The following is a 19,102-nucleotide window of genomic DNA, read 5'->3' as shown; positions in this document are numbered from 1 at the left end:
AAAAAAAAAAAAAAAAAGAAAAAAAGAAAAGAAAAGAAGAAGAAATGTATTCCAACCTAGTAAATCTTATTTCACTAGTTTCTCCTCTATTGATGCTTTAATTTGTAGCTAATATTTAATTCTCCCAAGTTACATCACCAGTGTTAGGCATTTGTGTATAAGTGAACATATTCTGTCACAGACATATGTAAGCAATCAGAATTAATACCTGTATCTAAAACAGCTCTTAGGACACCTTCCATTCCACATCACTTAGAATCCTGTGATGTGACAAGCTTCCTGTCTCACTGAAGAAGAGACATTCTGTGACTATGAATTCAGTACAGCACTAAACAAGGGTAAAACCATAGAATTCTCTAAAAATTCTGCTTCCTTGCATTAAGAAAATTAAGATTTCTCCTCAATTGCTCCTTCACCTCAAAAAGAGCGGTAGTATTGCAGGTGTGACCTAAGAAGTCTTAGGGTCAGCACTGCCAGCTAGGGACAGCTGTAGGCTAGCCACATTTGCTCAAAAGGGAGTTAATTCAAACAGGCTTCACATATAGAGGACATGCAACGTTCAGTGACAACTAAGACAACACAAAAAGACAAAAAGGAGACCAGATGACACAAGTGAATAAAAACTAGATGAAACTTTTCAAATCTCGAACTTAATTTCAAGTCACAGAAAAGAAATTAAGCATTTCAAAGGCAAAAAAAAGAGTAAAACAAGAGAATAAATATTGTACTGTATTAATCACGATAAGGACCCCTTTTGTCTTGGCCAAAATATATTCTTAAATCAACTGTAGAATGTGGCTGCATTTTCAGGCTTAGCAGCATGAAACCCATATGACTGTAATTAACGTAATAAATCATGTTGTGGAATTTTCTACAGAATCTGACAGTACTCACTGATATACTGCTTATTAGAGACTGCAGAGATTTCTCCTCCACTTTTTTTTATTACACTGCCAGAGACACTGAATCAAGAGGACCTTCTGATGGGTCTGAAATACCTGCAGCTGGTGTAATACATAAAATATATAGTGAGCTGCTGCCTTCAGACTTTCATATACAAAACATCATATACAATTTCCCAAAAGAACCTTATTTTTGAGTTCTTACTTTCCTGGACTTAAGGCAGTTGTAGGAGAGACAGGGATTCATTACTCATGTGACATTTACATTTTCTAGTTTCTTTTTTTTTTTTTTTTTTAATGTTTGTTTACTTTTGAGAGAAAGAGCAAGTGGGGGAGGGGTAGAGACAGAGACAGAGAATCCAAATCAGGCTCCGCCCTGTCAGCAGACTCCAATGTGGGGCTTGAACCCACAAACTGTGAGATTATGACCTGAGCTGAAGTCAGAGCCCTAACCAACTGAGCCACCCTGGTGCCCCCCATTTTCTAGTTTCGATCATGAAGTCACAGCTTTACACATGTGGCTTTCTTTTTCAGGTTAGTCTGTGATGACTCCATTAGTACACAACACATAATACTGTTTAACAGGCATTATTTCATCAGCCTATGTATGTTCTTTCATGATTTTTAAGTAAAATTTTATTGGATATTAAATCATTTTCAAAAGTAAAAATTACTCCTTGCACAGTTCAGAAATTCAGCCATGACTGCATTTAACCCTGGTGAGTTCAAATATCCTTAAATATACTTTGCTTAAATCCAGAAATATCGAAGTTTAAAAAACAGATGACTTAAAGAGTATTCACATGAGGAAAAGGTTATTTTATGTATATTTTCCCTAATAAAAATAATTTTATTAGTTTTATTATGAAAGTAGTACTTTAAAAAAATTTTAATGCTTATTTTTGAGACAGAGAGAGAGAGGGAGACACAGAATCTGAAGCAGGCTCCAGGCTCTGAGCTGTCAGCACGGAGCCTGACACAAGGCTCGAACCCATGAACCATGAGATCATGACCTGAGCCGAAGCTGCATGCTTAACTGACTCAGCCACCCAGATGCCCCAGTAGTACATGTTTAATATAAATAAATGTATAGAGAAGACAGAAAAACTGCCCATAAATCCATCATCCAAAGGTGGCCACCGTATATATTTTGGTGTATATCCTTCTGACTTAAAATTTTAATTACAACTATTACTCTTCAATTACCAAGAGTTTAGTCCATTCCACTTTAACTATATACTTCAGTGTCCTTTTGTGATGTATTTTTATTTTCTCTGGAAATACTGCTGTGTCTTATGTTCAAGAGGGAAACTACTATTAATACAGTAATGCCTGGTTAAGTTACTATTTCTGACATATTCCCTTTGATCATTTGAAATTAGAGGTTTTAAGACTTGAAAAAGAATTTGATATTGGATTTATTACCCATTGATGATATACAAATTCCCTGTGTCTATTCTTGCCTCTATTCAAACTCCACACAGCAGCATGAGTTTTCCCAAAAGAAAGCAGAAAGTTACCTTTTTTCTTTCTAGAAATTTTAGTATTTGCATTATTTACTTTTTAACACTCAACAAAAAATACATTCAGCACCTCAACACGGTAGGCATTGTTTTAGGCATGTCTGTATATGTCTCCTCAACTGTTAAACTTTGATTATTATCCCCTTCTTACGGAGACAATTAGACAATAAAAGCAGATGGGAGATTGGGACTAGAAAAGGAAGAGTAAAAGTAGAAGTTTTGGCAATGAAGTTTTTGGAGAAATAAAACTGAAGGAAAGTTGGTGTATGTCCTTAAAGGACATCTAAGTGCTAAGAGGGAGGGCTGCCGAAACATGCAAGAGAAGCATCACCATGGCCAGTGACTCTGGTGGTTAACAGCGTGAACCAGACTAACTAGGTCAGAATCCCGGCTCTCCTAGCCTCTTACTGTGTGACCTCCAGCAAGTTCAACTTTCCTTGCCTTAGTTTCTTCATCTGTAAAATAGAGTTAATTATAGTCCTGACTTCACAGAGCTGTGAGAACAGAGCTACCACAAGCAATTAGTGAGATAATAAGCACCCTATAAGTATTGGCTATTTTTATTGCTATTCTGCATGTAGTAATCAAAGAGCTAACAACATATGACCCTGCCTATGAAGAAAAATAATCACCATTTGTTAATAGCTTATCAGTACCTCAGTCAGAACTGAGTGTCTGAAAAGCACTTTTCATGAGTTTGTGAAAATTCTATGGCTTCAGTGACCCCAAAACAAACAAGCATGCTACATTAGGTAACATCAGATGAATTTAAGAAATGAAATACTATACACAATAGAAACAGTTATAAAAAATTTTGATTAGAAACCAGGTCTTTCTTTACATTTACATTCAATTTACAGGACTGCATATCTTAATTAGTAGGCTCAAAATGTGAAGGCATCTTTTACTGAAAATGAATAATAAAGTAAAAAACACAAAGATATTATTAACCAACTTGAAACAAAAGATGTATGGCACATAATGCATAGGAAAACAGATAACACGTAAAAATAGAAATGCAGAAAACCCTAATAAATTATCTTTTTTTTTCTGAGTTAGTCTATTAATATTGATTAAATTCCACCCAAGAAGTAATAATTTAATGGATAGGAGAATGCTAATTTCTCTAATTGGGTCAGGGGGTAAAAACAAAACATAGTTTTGAAAACTTCATTATAAAATAAAAACTAAATTATTTTTTCTACATGGATTAGCTTTCTATTACCCATTTATAAGTATGGGCAAAACAGGCAAAGTTTTTTTTCTTACTGATGAGATAGCTGCTTTTCATTACACAGAATAATAATTTAGCAGCAGTTATTGTAACAGTATAAAGGTATAAAACATTAGTGATCTGTAACATAAATCTTAACATACTCCAGAGACTAAATATATTATGTAAAATATAATTTCAGGCATTATTTTTAAGGAATATGTACCAAACACTAAAGTCAAATTCACAGCAATAGCACATTCTTGGATTATAAGGATTCTTTTTTTCTGCTAAATGAAATTAACAGGTAGAAAATTAAGTAACACTGATTTTTTTTTTTTTTTAAGTTTCTAGGGGTGGGAGTGGTTTCAGTAAGATGTCTGAAGACATCCGTTACTCATATCACCCCTGTCGACAATAATTTGATATCCACTCAAGGACAAAAGTGGCTTTCTGGGAGTTTTGGAACTGGGTGAGAGATTGTGAAACCCTACCCTAACTGTTTTGAGAAGGCAAGCTCACAACCAGGTGGCTGACTCACCAATCATGGTCCAGACTTCAGATCCTTGAACAGCTCCATACCCCTGAGAACTATAGCCCCATGTGGCTTCAGTTCTGTCACCAGCACCATATGCCAAGGGACCCAGGAGGAGTCATGCCCACATGCACTGGGTAATAGGCATACAGACCTCGGTTCAGGATGTGGACCCTAAGTGGCCTGTAAAGCATGTCCATTCTCTTCTTGGTTGTGGTCTGGAGCCCCTGGAGGTAAGCCCTCCAAATTCTTTCAGGCTGTAGATTCTGAAAGGGCCCTGTAACCAGGGCCATGCTGCTTCTAGCTGTAGCCTGAAAACAGTCCTGCTGACACAGGGACATGGCAGGAGACACTTCCATCTGTGTGGCCAGAAATTCCAAAAGGGTCCTATACTTGGAGTTTGCCAGCAGTCCTACAGGTCCAAGGACCTAGTACCTAGTAGGAGATACTAATGTTGGCAGCCCTGAAGATCCTGAAAGGGCCCAGTATATGGCTCTAACCCTCTCACAGCCACAGTCTGCCAGCAGTCCTGAGAGTCCAGGACCCCAGCAGGACATAATCCCATCTGCGAACCCAGAGATTCAGAAAGGGCCCAATACTCAGCTCCAGCTTCTCAGCCAGTCCATGACTAGTACCGCTGGCCAAGGGAATCTGTGGGAAATACCCCTGTCGGCACCCCCACAGATCCTGAAAGGAACCTATAATCAGGTCTAGCTCCTTTAGCCACACAGGGAATGATTCAGCCTACCTAGGGACCTGGCAAGAGACACACCCATGTGTGCCTCCAGAGCCAGGTCTGCAGACCTCAATCTTGGCTGTGGAACCAGAAACAGTGCTGCAAATCAGTTACAGCCTCTTCTAGGCCATGGTCCAGGGCCAGTCCTACCAATCCAAGGACTCTTCCAGTGACCACTTAGGATCATTTTCAGGGGCCTGGTGGGAGCCACAACTGTCTGTACACCCAGTTAATAGGGTCACTGTCTGAAGACTTAACTGTGGATCCTAAAATGGACCTTTGTCCCAGCACTACCCTACCAAGCAAGGTACTGGAGACAGTCCTGTCCACCCAGGGACCGGGTAAGATCCACACCCACCTGAGCCACTGGTAACAAGAATACCAACTGCAACCCAACTGTAACCTAGGAACAGCCTCCTAACTGTCCAGCCCAGCATGACTGTGATTCCAGAGGTAATCCTATCAGCCCAGTGAACAGGAAAAGACCTTTACCTGCTAAAACCAGTCTGTAAAAACTGGAAGAGGTGTTACTTCAAATGTACAGACAACAATGCAAGGCTACAGGATCAGGAAGAACCAGGCAAACATGACAAAGAAATTAATAAAGGAACCAAAGGAAACTAATCAAGCTCCCATAACTGATCTCAAAAAAATGGAGATCTAGCTCTTTTTTTTGTGGTGCCTCGGAAGCAGTGGGCTGCTTCAGGATGAAGCTGAACACCTCTTGCCCAGCTACTGGCTGCCAGGAACTCATTGAAGTGGACGCTGAATGCAAACTTCATACCTTTTATGAGAAGCATATGGCTACAGAAGTTGGCGTTGATGCTCTGGGTGAGGAATGGAAGGGTTATGTGGTCTGAATCAGTGGTGGCAATGACAAACAAGGTTTCCCCATGAAGCAGTGTCCTGATCCATGGCCATGTCCGCCTGCTACTGAGTCAAGGGTATTCCTGTTACAGACCAAGGAGAACTGGAGGAAAAAAGTGTGAATCTGTTTGAGGTTACATTGTGGATGCCAATCTCAGTGTTCTCCACTTGATCACTGTAAAAAAGGGGGAGGAAGGATATTCCTGGACTCAGTGACACAACTGTGCCTCGTTACCTGGGGCCCAAAAGAGCTAGCAGAATCCACAAACTTTTTGATCTCTCTAAAGAAGATGATGTCCACTAGCATGTTGTGAGAAAGACCCTAAACAAAGAAGGTAAGAAACCTAGAACCAAAGCACCCAAGACTCAGTGTCTTGTTACTCCATGTGTCCTCCAACACAAAGGTCAGCATACTGCTTTGAAGAAACAGTGTACTAAGAAAAATAAGGAAGAGGCTTCAGAATATGTTAAACTTTTGGCCAAGAGATTGAAGGAGGCCAAAGAAAACAGCAGGAACAGATTGCCAAGAGACGGAGGGTGTCTTCTCCAAGAACTTCTACCTCTATGTCTGAGTCCAATCAAAAATGAGATTTTTCTAAGAGTAACAACTAAGATCAGACATAAAAACAAAAACAAAAACATAAACGGAAATCTATAATCTGCAGGACAAAACATTCAAGATAATCATCTTAAAGAAACTCAACAAGGGGTGCCTGGGGGGCTCAGTCAATTAAGAATCCAACTTCAGCTCAGGTCATGATCTCACCGTCTGTGAGTTCGGGCTCACAGTGCTGACAGCTCAGAGCCTGGAGCCTGCTTAGGTTTCAGTGTCTCCCTCTCTCTCTGCTTCTCCCTCACTCATGCTCTGTCTCTCTCTCTCTCAAAAATAAACATTAAAAAATTTTTAAAAACAAAACTCAACAAAATGTAAGAGAACACAAACAACTAAACAAAACCAGGGAAACAAAGCATGAATAAAAGGAAAAGTTTAATAAAGAAATAGAAACCATGAAAAAGAACCAATCAGAAATCCAGGAGATGAAGAATGCAATAACAAAAGTGAAAAGTTCAATACAGAGCATCCAACACACTTGATCATGCAGAAGAATCAGTGACCTTGACAGATTATTTGATATTAGTCAATTAGAAGAATAAAAAGAAAACTATGAAAAAAAAAAAATAAATCCTATGTGAATTATGGGATACCATCAAGTGAATGAACATTTGCATTGTGGGAGTTCCAGAAGGAAGAGAGAGAGAACGGGGCAGAAAGCTTACTTAAAGAAATATTAGTTGATGGGGCAGTTGGGTGGCTCAGTCAGTTGAACATCCGACTTTGGCTCAGGTTATGATCTCACAGTCTGTGGGTTTAAGACCCGTGTCGGGCTCTGTGCTGACAGTTCAAGGCCTGGAGCCTGCTTCAGATTCGGTGTCTCTCCCTCTCTCTGCTCCCCTCCCCTACCTCAAAAATAAGTAACCATTAAAAAAAAAGATATTTAAAGAAATATTAGTTGAAAATTTCCATCTTGGGAGCTATATGGTCATCCAGATACAGAAAGCTCAAAGGACTCCAAGTAAGATCAACCCAAAGACTATTCCAAGATCTATTATAATCAAAATGATAAAAGTCAAAGAATTTTTAAAGCAACGAGACAAACTATTTTTAATAGTTCCCAGGTGACCACACATGGAGTCATGAGGGCCTAGAACACACAAGCGCTGCATCCAAGGTGGAGGCCAATCACTCTGTTGAAACCCTCTGAGGCTCTAGGCTTAGGGACAACTGACAAGGGAATGTGACAGTGAGAAGTAGAGTTGAAAACTGGGCTCCCTAACCTCTCACTGCTCCACCCTCATCCTTTTCCAAAACAAAAACAAAACAAAACAAAAAACAGACAAAACTTTGCTAAGGAGACTGAACCCAATCATGTGGGAAGGCATGGCCTGTAGCATGGGTGCTGGTGCCTGAGACTCATCTTTGGAGGCCTGTGGACCAAGCACCAGCTCTCTATCCACTCTCTATAACCGAGTCCTGCCAATCAATACATCTCACATACTTTTCACTCCGGGAAAGGCCCAAAGTAAGCAAATTTATTTACACAACCACAGAAGAAACCAACACCAGATTCCTGTCCTGTGTTCTTAAATGTGAACTATTTGACTAGGCATCAGAAGAAAACTGGCAGCAATAAAGAGAAGGATGGAAAAAAAAAAAAAAAGGAAGAGAAAATTTAAGGATAGAAGATAATTTTTTAAAAACTTTTAATCAAAATTCTGAGAGATTTGAGAGATTACTATAATTATAATCCCTGTGAAAGGAACAATTACTAAAGAAAAAATTTTTAAATTCTTATTAGAGGAAAGGAATTTTCGGCAATTTAAAAACTCAAAAGTTTACTTCCCACCTATCCATTCTTGGGAAATTATTTGATGGACTCTAGTAAAATGAGGGGAAAAAAGGGACATGTGAAAGCTAGGAAACAGAGGATAAAACCTATAGAATCCTCAGGGTGGGAGGGTTATCTCAGGCTTGTTAAATCGGTTAGTCCAAACCGCAGCAGGATGACGGAATGGAAAATGGAAATCTTGAGAGGACCATACAGATACGATAACAGCACACCGTTCTTCTGTCAAGAAATGATACCAAAACTTTTAGGAAAACACACAAACCCCCCAAAACTAGAATAATGTATTTCATTGATTGTAAGATGCACTTCTACATTTTAATATCTCTGAAATTTGTCTCACAATTCCTGGGAACTATAGTTTAATTCGTAGCATGCTTTTTCTTTCATTGTGGAATATAAAATAATGGTACATTTTTACAACCAATGACATTTCAGATGCAACAAATACAGTACTAATAATAATATGGGGACATACTTAAGTAAGCCCTTTTCATTGGTTAGGTCATTTATCCATACAAGAACCCTTAGGAACATCCTCTTTTCAGTGTCCCAGAGGTGGTGAAATTCATCAGGATGAAAAGAGATTCAAGTTTAGAACACTAATAACTATGAATAGTTTTTACACTGTCAAAATAACATAAATGGTACTATTGGTTTTTAATGTTGAAGAGTCAACTTAAGGATAAAGCAGGAAAAGACTCAGTTATGGCCACCAAAGACGATGAAAAAATATTGACAACTTTGTCAGGTTAAGAAGATGGTCAGAAGGGAGATGAGAACAGCTGAAGGAAGGACAGAGACACTAGTATCTTCAGTCTTAGGTTGAGTAAGCCTATTTATTTCCTTTTTCATTATTTTTATTCTTCTATTGGGTATTTGTGTATTTTAATTGCCTAAAAATAAAAGACTGAAAGGTTAATGGAAATGAGTTAAATTCTCATCATTTGTAATAAGGAGTCTGTAGAGATTTTCTCAAGCTGATAATCAAGAGACAGAAGTATAAACAATTTGTTTAGAATTTGGAAAGAACTGAAAATAGAATTGGCTCAAATGAAGTTTCTCTTGAAGAATGGGATTTATGAGGTGATGAGCTTTGAGGTGAGAGACTGTTAATGTTAAACAATATTATCTTACTGATTGCCACGTACATGTATTACCTTGATAAGAATGCAGAAAATTGAAAAAGGTAAGAAAATTGTTTTGCCTAAAAAAGCAATCCTGCAGCTATTAGGGCATACTGAAGATTCAGCTATGTGTATCATAACTGAAGACAAATAAGCTAACTAAGGCATATCAATCATTAAATCAGATTTACTTGATGATAAATTTGATCACTCTTCTCAACTAAAATAAAGTTTAAAATCACCTTGTAGCCATGTAAGCATAATTTATTGCTTTTACTACATTATATATATGTACTTCTTGTGGTTCTAATACACTCTTGGGAACACAAGCCATCAGTTACATAAATGAGATCTAGACTGAAAGAGAAGTTATTGCTGGGCCTACGATGCAGGGGATCACCTGCACTCTGCCCATACCTGTTGAGACCCAAGATGGTCAGGCAGCAAAATCTGTAAGGAGAGGTCGAAGCCTGCTGCTTCCCTGAGGAAAACAAATAAGGAAGATGTTTCAATCTCGGGACACTGAAGCAAAGACTTCAGTGTTCTGACACTGACCTCTCTGCTGAGAAGTCATACATTATTTCATCTCTTTAGACTACAAGGAATGGATACAAAGACTAGAAAAACAAGATCTATGCCTCTTTGATTCTGAACTTCCTAGCAGCCTTAGTCAAATCTAAATTCACTGAAAGGAAATTACATGCTGAGGTTTATAGTTATTTGCTAGTCTGCTGTATTTGGGTACATTTTGCATATTTGGAAGTCTCAGTTATATCTGGATGAACATTAAATAAATAATAGAGCTCTTATTTCATTGATATAATAAAAAGTGCCTTTAGTTTAGAGAAATAAAAAGCCAATTGGGAAGATTTTCTTGTGAAATATTAAGACAAATGACATTTTAAAAGTATGTGTAAGCACTAGAGAAAAGCTGATAAAAGTATTTCTCAGAACATTATGCACTTGCACAATAGAAAGCAATTACGTTGATTTTTAATTTTGTCTTTTGAAAAACTAGTAAATAATTATACTTTTAATTCTTAAAGATAGGTCACTAGTTGATTGCAAAAATAAGCAGTATTACAATTTTAATATAACTAGGCTCATGTTATGTTTCGCTAAGTATAAAGTATTTCAAATAAATGATGTGGAATGGGTTGTCTGTAGCCTCTGCACTTTTAATTTCCAGCTAAAACTCACCTTTCACTTACCATAGTGGCTTAATCGTTCATTTAACCACATATCATCCTAGAAACAGCCTTCATAAATGTATTATCTAAAGGCAACTGATTTAATCTGACAAAGTCATTTAAACTTGAATAGCATCTTGGTTCAGAAAATATTTTCAACTTTTTTCTCTTAATTGAGGATGTTTTGAGAGGGCAAGTATATGTCTCTCTCCCATTAGACTGTAGGCAGTATGACAAAGGGAACCGTGTTTTTGTCCTGAATGTTGGTGTACTAGTGGTACCCAAATTGAACTTGGCAATTTGTAGCCTTCCAATGGATATTTGTCAAATGAATGAATGAAATGAATGTCACAGCATGCTTCAGAACTCCAAACACTGTTTTACCCTACTCTCAGAGAATTATGCCTTCACTATAGATATTTGGGTTCTGAAAACCTTTTGGTGTTACCCAAAATAGTGCTGTGCCTTCAGAGAGAGAATATGAGGGTAGCAACAGAGATCTCAAGAGGCCAAATACTCAGAGTAATCAAGGTCTGTACTTTTTAACTCCTGAAGCACCAACCTCTGTCTCTCTCCTCCTCTCCAATGTCTGTATTGTTGTCTCATGAGCACTTTACTGCCATCTCCCATTGGAATCACCGTAACACCCTATAAAACAGCTCTTGTGTCCCAGTCTCTACTTTACCACTGCTATCAGTATGATCTTCTAAGACAATGAATTATGCCCCTCTGCTCTGCATGTAGGACATTCGTGACATCACAGGTACAGCCCTTCATGGGAGGCTCCAACCTCCAGCAGCAACTCTCCTGACCCCTTGGAAATTACTTCTCGGCCACACTCAAATCCATGCTTCCCTAAGTAATCTGCAAAATGTTTATGCCTGAATGTCTGCTCATTTGTTCTGTTTACCTGAAATACTCTTTCCTGTGTACCGTAAGGCTGAGTAAACTGCTCCTCATGTGTGTTCCACTACATTTCATATACCTCTTTCTATACACTTGGAATTGAAGTTGTTGCTTTATTGGCCTCCTTCTCTAAACAATGCTATTGTGGGGCTTGGGAATCTGACATTCATCTTTGTATTTTCATCACTTCCGTCATATAGTTGATCTTAAAAAAATGTTTGATAAATTCAAGTGCAAGTGACTTGGCCAGATGCTTAGCAGAAAAAGAGACTAAAACACATGTCTCCTGTCTTCCTGAATCCTTCTATTTAAACCCTGGGTCCTTTCAGAAATGATTCTCAGAGAAAATAAATCATATCTTTAAGATGTACTCTGGCAGTCTAAACTTTGGGTAAGTGATAGGCATGACCTGAAAATGAAAAAAGGAGAAGAAGGAGCATTTGGAAGTTTAGGCTATACCTATACCAAGACAAGCAGAGGTAGGTACATAGCAGTGACTCAATGTTAACTAAGAAGTTAACAAGCACGAGACCAAGTTTCTCCCACTGTAACTAAGCAAATCACCTAGTTTCTTTGTGCCTCATTTCTCATCAGTAAAATAATGGAAACAACCTCTTTCTTCATGGAACTCAGGCAGTATTATTTTGGAAATAAAAGTGCTACTAGATAATAGAGAACATTTGGGGGTATTTTTTGGTTGTTTTTTACATATTATAGCAGAGGAAGTTAAAAAAAATTCCCCATGACAGCGTCCCATTATAATCATAGGAGGGAAGCCACAGTGTTGAAATTTGTAAGAATAATCCCCAAATTCTTTGTCTATAAACAAGTACACCAGAAGATAACGTTAAGTAAAATTTGCTTTCTTACACACACAAAAAACCCTTCTATATTCAGTAATAACAATGTCGTAATGCCCTCATCTCATAAATATTCCACAATTTTACTTATTTTCATAATCTATATTTATTTTTAAAAAATGTTTTTAATATGAAATTTATTGTCAAGTTGGTTTCCATACAACACCCAGTGCTCATCCCAACAGGTGCCCTCCTCAATACCCATCACCCACCCACCCCTCCCTCCCACCCCCCATCAACCCTCAGTTTATTCTCAGTTTTTAAGTGTCTCTTATGGTTTGCCTCCCTCCATCTCTAACTTTTTTTTTTCTTCTTCCCCTCCCCCATGGGTTTCTGTTAAGTTTCTCAGGATCCACATAGGAGTGAAAACATATGGTATCCGTCTTTCTCTGTATTAAAAAATAATCATGTTTGGGGGTTTGGGGCACCTGGGTGGCTCAGTTGGTTTAGTGGCCAACTTCAGCTCAGGTCGTGATCTTGTGGTTCAAGCCCCGCATCAGGCTCTGTGCTGACAGCTCAGAGCCTGGAGCCTGCTTTGCTGCCCCTCCCCGACTGATGCTCTGTCTATCTCAAAAATAAACATTAAAAAATAATAATAATAAAAATAAACCAACAAAAAGTAATCATGTTTTAGAGGTCAACTGGTTAAGTGTCCAACTCTTGATTTTGACTCAGGTCGTGATCTCTTAGTTCAGGAGACGGAGCTCCGTGTTGGGCTCCGCGCTAACGGCATGGAGCCTGCTTGGGATTCTCTCTCTCCCTCACTTTCTGTCCCTTCCCTACTCATGCTCTCTCTCTCAAAATAAATAAATAAACATTTTTTTAAAAAAGTAACCATGATTTAAAAAAAGTAACCACGTTTGAAATATACAGAAAGGTATACAGAATAATGCTAAAGTACGCTGACCTTGAATCAGAGGGCTTTGTATAGATTAATGGAATCCTTGTATCAACCCTATAGAATAAATATGTTATTTTCTTCATTTTACAGATGAAAAAATGAAACCACAGAGAAGTTAACTAACTTGCTAAACTCACCCAGAAAAGGAGTGGCAGAGCTGGAATATGAATCCAGGCAGTTGTGTGTCTGGATATCCATAATTAAGCACTGCACTTGTGTTGCCTCTTATGTAACACAATTCATGTTCCTGTCATTCAGATTTAATACGTTATTATTTTGTCATATTTTTTACATGTTTTTAAAAGAAAATGTTACAGATATAGTTCATTTCCCATCCCCCTTCCTCCTCAAAGGCAACCATTATCATTTGTGGTATCTCCTTTCATGTTTCATAATTAATTGTATGTGAGGGGCTGTGCATAAGAACAATATATTTTGGTATTTGGGTTTTTTAAAAAAGGTATGGTACTCTATTATTCTGCAACTGTATCTTCAAGATTTATCTACATTAGTAAATGTAGATCTGACTGATGCACATATTCCATTGAAAAATATAATTTAGGGGCGCCTGGGTGGCTCATCGGTTGAGCATCCAACTTCAGCTTGGGTCATTATCTCACAGCTCGTGAGTTTGAGCCCCTCATTGGGCTCTGTGCTGACAGCTCGGAACCTGCAGCCTGCTTCAGATTCTGTGCCTCCCTCTCTCTCTGTCCCAACCCACTCGCATTCTGTCTGTGTCTCTCTCAAAAATAAGTAATAGTCAAAAAATAAAAAATAAAAAATTATACATATAATTTCTCTCTTGATAGACACTGACATTGTCAAACATTTTTTTTAACTTGTTATCACAAAGTTGCAATGTACACTCCTGTACATCCATCCCTCCCTCCTTCTCTTTGTCTCTCTATCTATGGATATTTCTCTAGGGCAAATACCTAGATATTGAATTCCTAGGTTGGATGCTATGCATATCCTTTAATTTTATTAAATATTACAAACTTTCTCCAAAATGGTTGTACTAATTTATATTCCCACAACCATGTTCCCATTTTTCCACGCTTTCAACAACACTTCGGATAGTTAATAATTTTTGCCTTTCTGTACCTCGTTGTTGTCTTGTGTCCCTTTGATTACCAGTGAGGTTGAGCGTTTTTCATGTTTACTAACTAAATGGGTTTCCTCTTATTAGAAGTGCTTCTTCAATTCCTTTTTTCATTTCCCTACTGGATTATTTGACCTTTTTCCTACTGATTTGTGGCAGTTCTTTATATATATTATCTGTATGAATATTTTTGGTTATGCGCATTAAACTCATCTCACAGATGGTTGCTTATCTTTTAACTTTGTTTATGATATCCCTTGTGTCAGCTAAGACTTTTACTTTAAGACTTTTACCTTAAAGCTGTTAGCATTTCCAATCTTTTCCTTTATGGTTTGTGTCTTTTTTGTGCCATGTTTTAAAAATTCTTCCTAACATCAAGGCTATTTTGCAGGATTTCCTTTAGATAGTTTTAAGTTTATAATTCCACATTTAGATCTTTAAATGAAATTTATTTTCATGTCTGATGTAAGGTGAGGACCCAATTTTATTTTGTTCCACATACTATTCACTGACTGGTCCACCCTTTTCCCACTAATCTGAGATACCATCTCTTTCACATACAGTTCCTATTTATGTGTAGGTGGGTTTCTAGGCTCTCTATCCTGTTCTACTGCTCTACTTGTCTATCTTTATGTCAGATCATTCCATTTTAATTATTATAGCTTTATAATAAGATGTATGTAAGTTATATACTGTAAGTTATAATGAGTTTTCTGCCTTAGTAAAACTGTCTTTGTAAAAACCTAAATACTTTGAAGAGACATGAAAATACTGTCATTTTTTTTAACAGAATGATCCCCACACATACCTCCCCTATTGCCAGTGTAGAAAATAAAACTAGAAATTACTAATTTAAAACCAAGTCTTTTCTCTTTTCAAAGAACTACACTGCAGGAAGGAAGGAGGGGAGTGCTTACCAGCCAGGAGCTAAAGACCACCATCCCCAGATCCTTAAAACTCATTATTATAAGCTTTCTACTATGCGTGATAAAACCTAAGACAACCCCCACCACTCCACTCTGAGAACTGCCCTTTCATCAGCTGGGGAGGAAGGGCTTTCCAACACCTAGGTAGAGGAGAAGTGATCCTATGACACTCAAGTAGGAAAATTAAGAGCTGGTGATCTTCAAGTGGAGAAACAATCAGACTGTGATACTCAGGAGAGGGGTGGAACGTGGCATCTAACAGGCTAAGGGAAGGGAGGCTGATGGTACAGATCTGAAAAGGTTCACAGTATTCAGTAACACATTAGAGGCCTATAACTTCATCAATGTTTTGACTTGCCCTCTCTTCCTGTGGACATGCAGTCCACTGTCCAATTAGGTGAAGAGAGGAATGAAACAAGGCTCTTGCTTCTTAGATGATGTTGCTAGCATCAAGCAGTGAGCCCCAGAAACTCCTGTACCCAGGTACGTAATTTTCCCCTAAGTTATATACTTGAGGTCAAGAAATTACTAATATAATGACCACACTCATGCTGCTTGCGAGGCACTGAGACTGGAGAGAAGGGTACTGTGTGGAGAACACAATAAATTAGATACGTATCTAGTTCATTAACTTTCTTCTCAAAGACCTAATGAAATAAAGCTTACTCCTCTTCACCAGATCTTACAAAACTTTTGACATTACCACTACTACCAATGGCAACTCAAGGGCAAAATTATACAAGGAGAGAAAGAAATGGAAGAAGGAATAAATGAAATATATGAGGCAATTAAAAAAAAAAGTCAATGCCCAGATTTTCTTAATCCTCCTTATTTGGGCTACCTCCAGGTGATTTTGCTATTCAATCCCTTTGTCAGAGGTATCAACTTAAGAAATAGATCATTTCAGAAAATAGTATCATGTGAATTAGTGTGGAAAAAGGTACACCTAAGAAAAAACTAATAACTCAAAATTAACTTTCAACCAATATTTAACATAATGGTAAGAAGTTCCAACTGGGATTTCTCTCATTTCCCAGAACTGCCCTTTTAAATAAAGTCCATAGCTGAAAGCAAAAGTACTAAGTACCTCCTTCCCCCATTCTAGGTTCAGGGAATATGTTAATCTGTGCTTCCAACCACTTCCCAACAAGGGACACATTCCAGCAAAAACTCCCACTGGTAAGGAAGGGAAGATTTAGTGTGAGGAGAAGCTATCTCTACCCTCACCATCCTATTGATTGTTTGTACAATTTGTACAACAAGATATCATACGATACAGGCCATCCTGGTATCAGTGGTTACTTACCAAAGGGATGCCATTAATTTTAGCTGAAAATACAAACCTAGTGACAAAAAGAAAATTATTTTATTTTTCATGCAACATTTCCTAGGTTTAGAGGTTATATGCCTCCAGATTCTTTGTTTAGAACAATGAAAGCCCAATCTAGTGAGGTTCGGCAGAAAAGAATTTAATAAGGGCCACAGAGTTTCCTAGAATACCAGTAAATCAGGTTTGCAGGAATCCACAAAAAACTCTCTGACCCAACACAGATTTGCTCTGGTAGATGTCATGAAGCCACCAAACTCCAACAACGGGCCTCTAAGGCTGAAACCACTGCAGGGATGCTGCTTCTGCTACCTCTAGAAATGGCAAGATTTGCATTTGCAAAATAGATTCTTCTAAGTACTTTTTTTTTTTCAATATATGAAGTTTATTGTCAAATTGGTTTCCATACAACACCCAGTGCTCATCCCAAAAGGTGCCCTCCTCAATACCCATCACCCACCCCCCATCAACCCTCAGTTTGTTCTCAGTTTTTAAGAGTCTCTTATGCTTTGGCTCTCTCCCACTCTAACCTCTTTTTTTTTTTTTTTCCTTCCCCTCCCCCATGGGTTTCTGTTAAGTTTCTCAGGATCCACCTAAGAGTGAAAACATATAGTATCTGTCTAGGTACTTCTAATTGGAGTCTGGTGTGAGTGCATCTGACTAACAAAGCCCAAGGTCACAAGACTGTGCCCTCATTGAAATACAAACTTGGAACCAAGTTTTTGGCCTCTCCAATGGGGAAATGCAGATGCACAGAGGGAGTTCTCTCACACAGCAAGAGTGTTCAGTTACTGGGTGGCTGGATGGAATAACAATGTGCCCCATAATATGGGTCCTGCATTCCCTATATCACTGCTTCTTAAGCTTCAATGTGCATACAGGTTATGTGGAGATCTTATTAAAATGCAAATTTTGATTCTTTAGGTCTGGGGTAGGACCAGAGATTCTGCACTTCTTCTAAGCTTCCAGCTGATGCTGGTAATACTGGTCCATGGAACATTTTTTAGAAGATGAATGGATGTAATTGCATAACATCGGAATCTACCTCATTACTTAAAGAGTATTGAGCACAGCCTAATAATGGCAACAATGGTGATGATAATGAAAATAAAAATATTAATGATAGAAACTTATTTGCTGAGTGTTTATTATATGTCAGGTATTCTCTTTAACCTATATTTTTGCATTTGGTCCTCAAACAATCCTATAAGACAGGCACTATTATTACTTTACAAATGAGAAAACAGTCTCAGGAAAATGAAATGACAGCTAATTTCACAAGGCCAGCAGGAGGTAGGGGTGAGAATCGAGCTAGGCATGTCTGATTCCAAACTCTGAATGGCCAGGCTCTACTATCTCAATGCCCAGGACTGACTGACTTATCAATCCTCAGATAAGCATTCTGTGATAAGGAGGGAAATGATGGCATAAAACTGAGCCTGAATTTTTACTCTTCCTCCCTTATCTTTCAGAATTTGTCTCAGGTTTTCCTGCAGGAAGGCACAGAAAAGGGTGTGGCTAAGAAAACATATTTAGTCTTGTCCTATCTTGCAAAAAGAGGCATATATTTCTTGTGGAATAAGAAAATATATATAATATCATGGATATGTATGTATACATATGCATATACAGACACACACAAGCATACATATTCATATATGTTTCTACCCCTTATGTTAGAACACTGTTCTAGTATATCCTGTCCTTGAATGACATATATAAACATCTCCTCCTATCTGCTCACATCAAAAAAAACTTAAGTGCTCAAGGGCACCTGGGTGGCTCAGTCAGTTAAGCGTCCTACTTTGCCTCAGGTCGCGATCTTGCAGTTTGTGAGAGTTCAAGCCCCACATTGGGCTCCGTGCTGATAGCTCAGCTCTCTCTCAAAAATAAACATTAAAAATAAATAAATAAATAAACAAAATTAAAAAACTTTAAGTGCTCAAAACAAAAACAAAAATACACACAAATAGTAGTAAGTACCTACTTACTCACCTACTGGTTTGCTGCCCCTTTCAAGATTAGAACCTAGAATGAATGTCCTTGGAAGAATACCCCCATCCAACCTCCACACTTAGCTATGTGGTTTGTGTAGAACTGGCCTCAATACCATTTCCTGTTGGGGGCATGATGCTCCAAAGACTGATTCAGGGGTTAGGGGAATGGTGTGACAAAGGCAAGACATCAATCTTAGCAGCACTTGGCAATCACCTTAGGGACAATGCAGGAATCAAATATCTACAGGTAGAGCTAATACCAAGGAAGCTAAGGGTGAGAAATAGCAAGAAAGAAACTAGACATCATTTGACCATTGCATAAAAGCTTGTTTCAAGATATGTCCTTGGACTATAAAGCAATTTATTCTCTTTTAACTTATTTTAACTCAGGTTTTTTGTTTTTGACAAGAAAAATCACTGTTTATGCATGTAAACACAGACCAAATAACTAGAATATATGACTTAATCAATTTTAAAAGCTTACTAAACTTGGGGCACTAGGTGGCTCACTCAGTTAAGTGTTGGACTCTTGGTTTTGGCTCAGGTCATGATCCCAGGGTCATGGGATCAGGGCCCGAGCTGGGT

The 19,102-nt window shown here is 38.1% G+C and overlaps 1 protein-coding gene and 1 pseudogene across 3 annotated transcripts in view; one reads left to right on the top strand and one right to left on the bottom strand.

Annotated features, from left to right (window-relative positions):
* The window catches only part of KIAA1958 (KIAA1958 ortholog), a 158,760-nt gene that overhangs the window by 64,150 nt on the left and 75,508 nt on the right, over positions 1 to 19,102 (bottom strand). The gene's annotated exons all lie outside the window — the stretch shown is intronic.
* Positions 5,569 to 6,364, top strand: LOC132663070 (small ribosomal subunit protein eS6 pseudogene; annotated as a pseudogene).

Source organism: Panthera onca, chromosome D4, assembly GCF_046562875.1.
Source record: "Panthera onca isolate mPanOnc1 chromosome D4, mPanOnc1 haplotype 2, whole genome shotgun sequence".
In the NCBI taxonomy this organism is placed as follows: domain Eukaryota; kingdom Metazoa; phylum Chordata; class Mammalia; order Carnivora; family Felidae; genus Panthera; species Panthera onca.
Note: the sequence above shows the minus strand (reverse complement) of the source record. Positions and strands in the feature narration are given on the sequence as shown.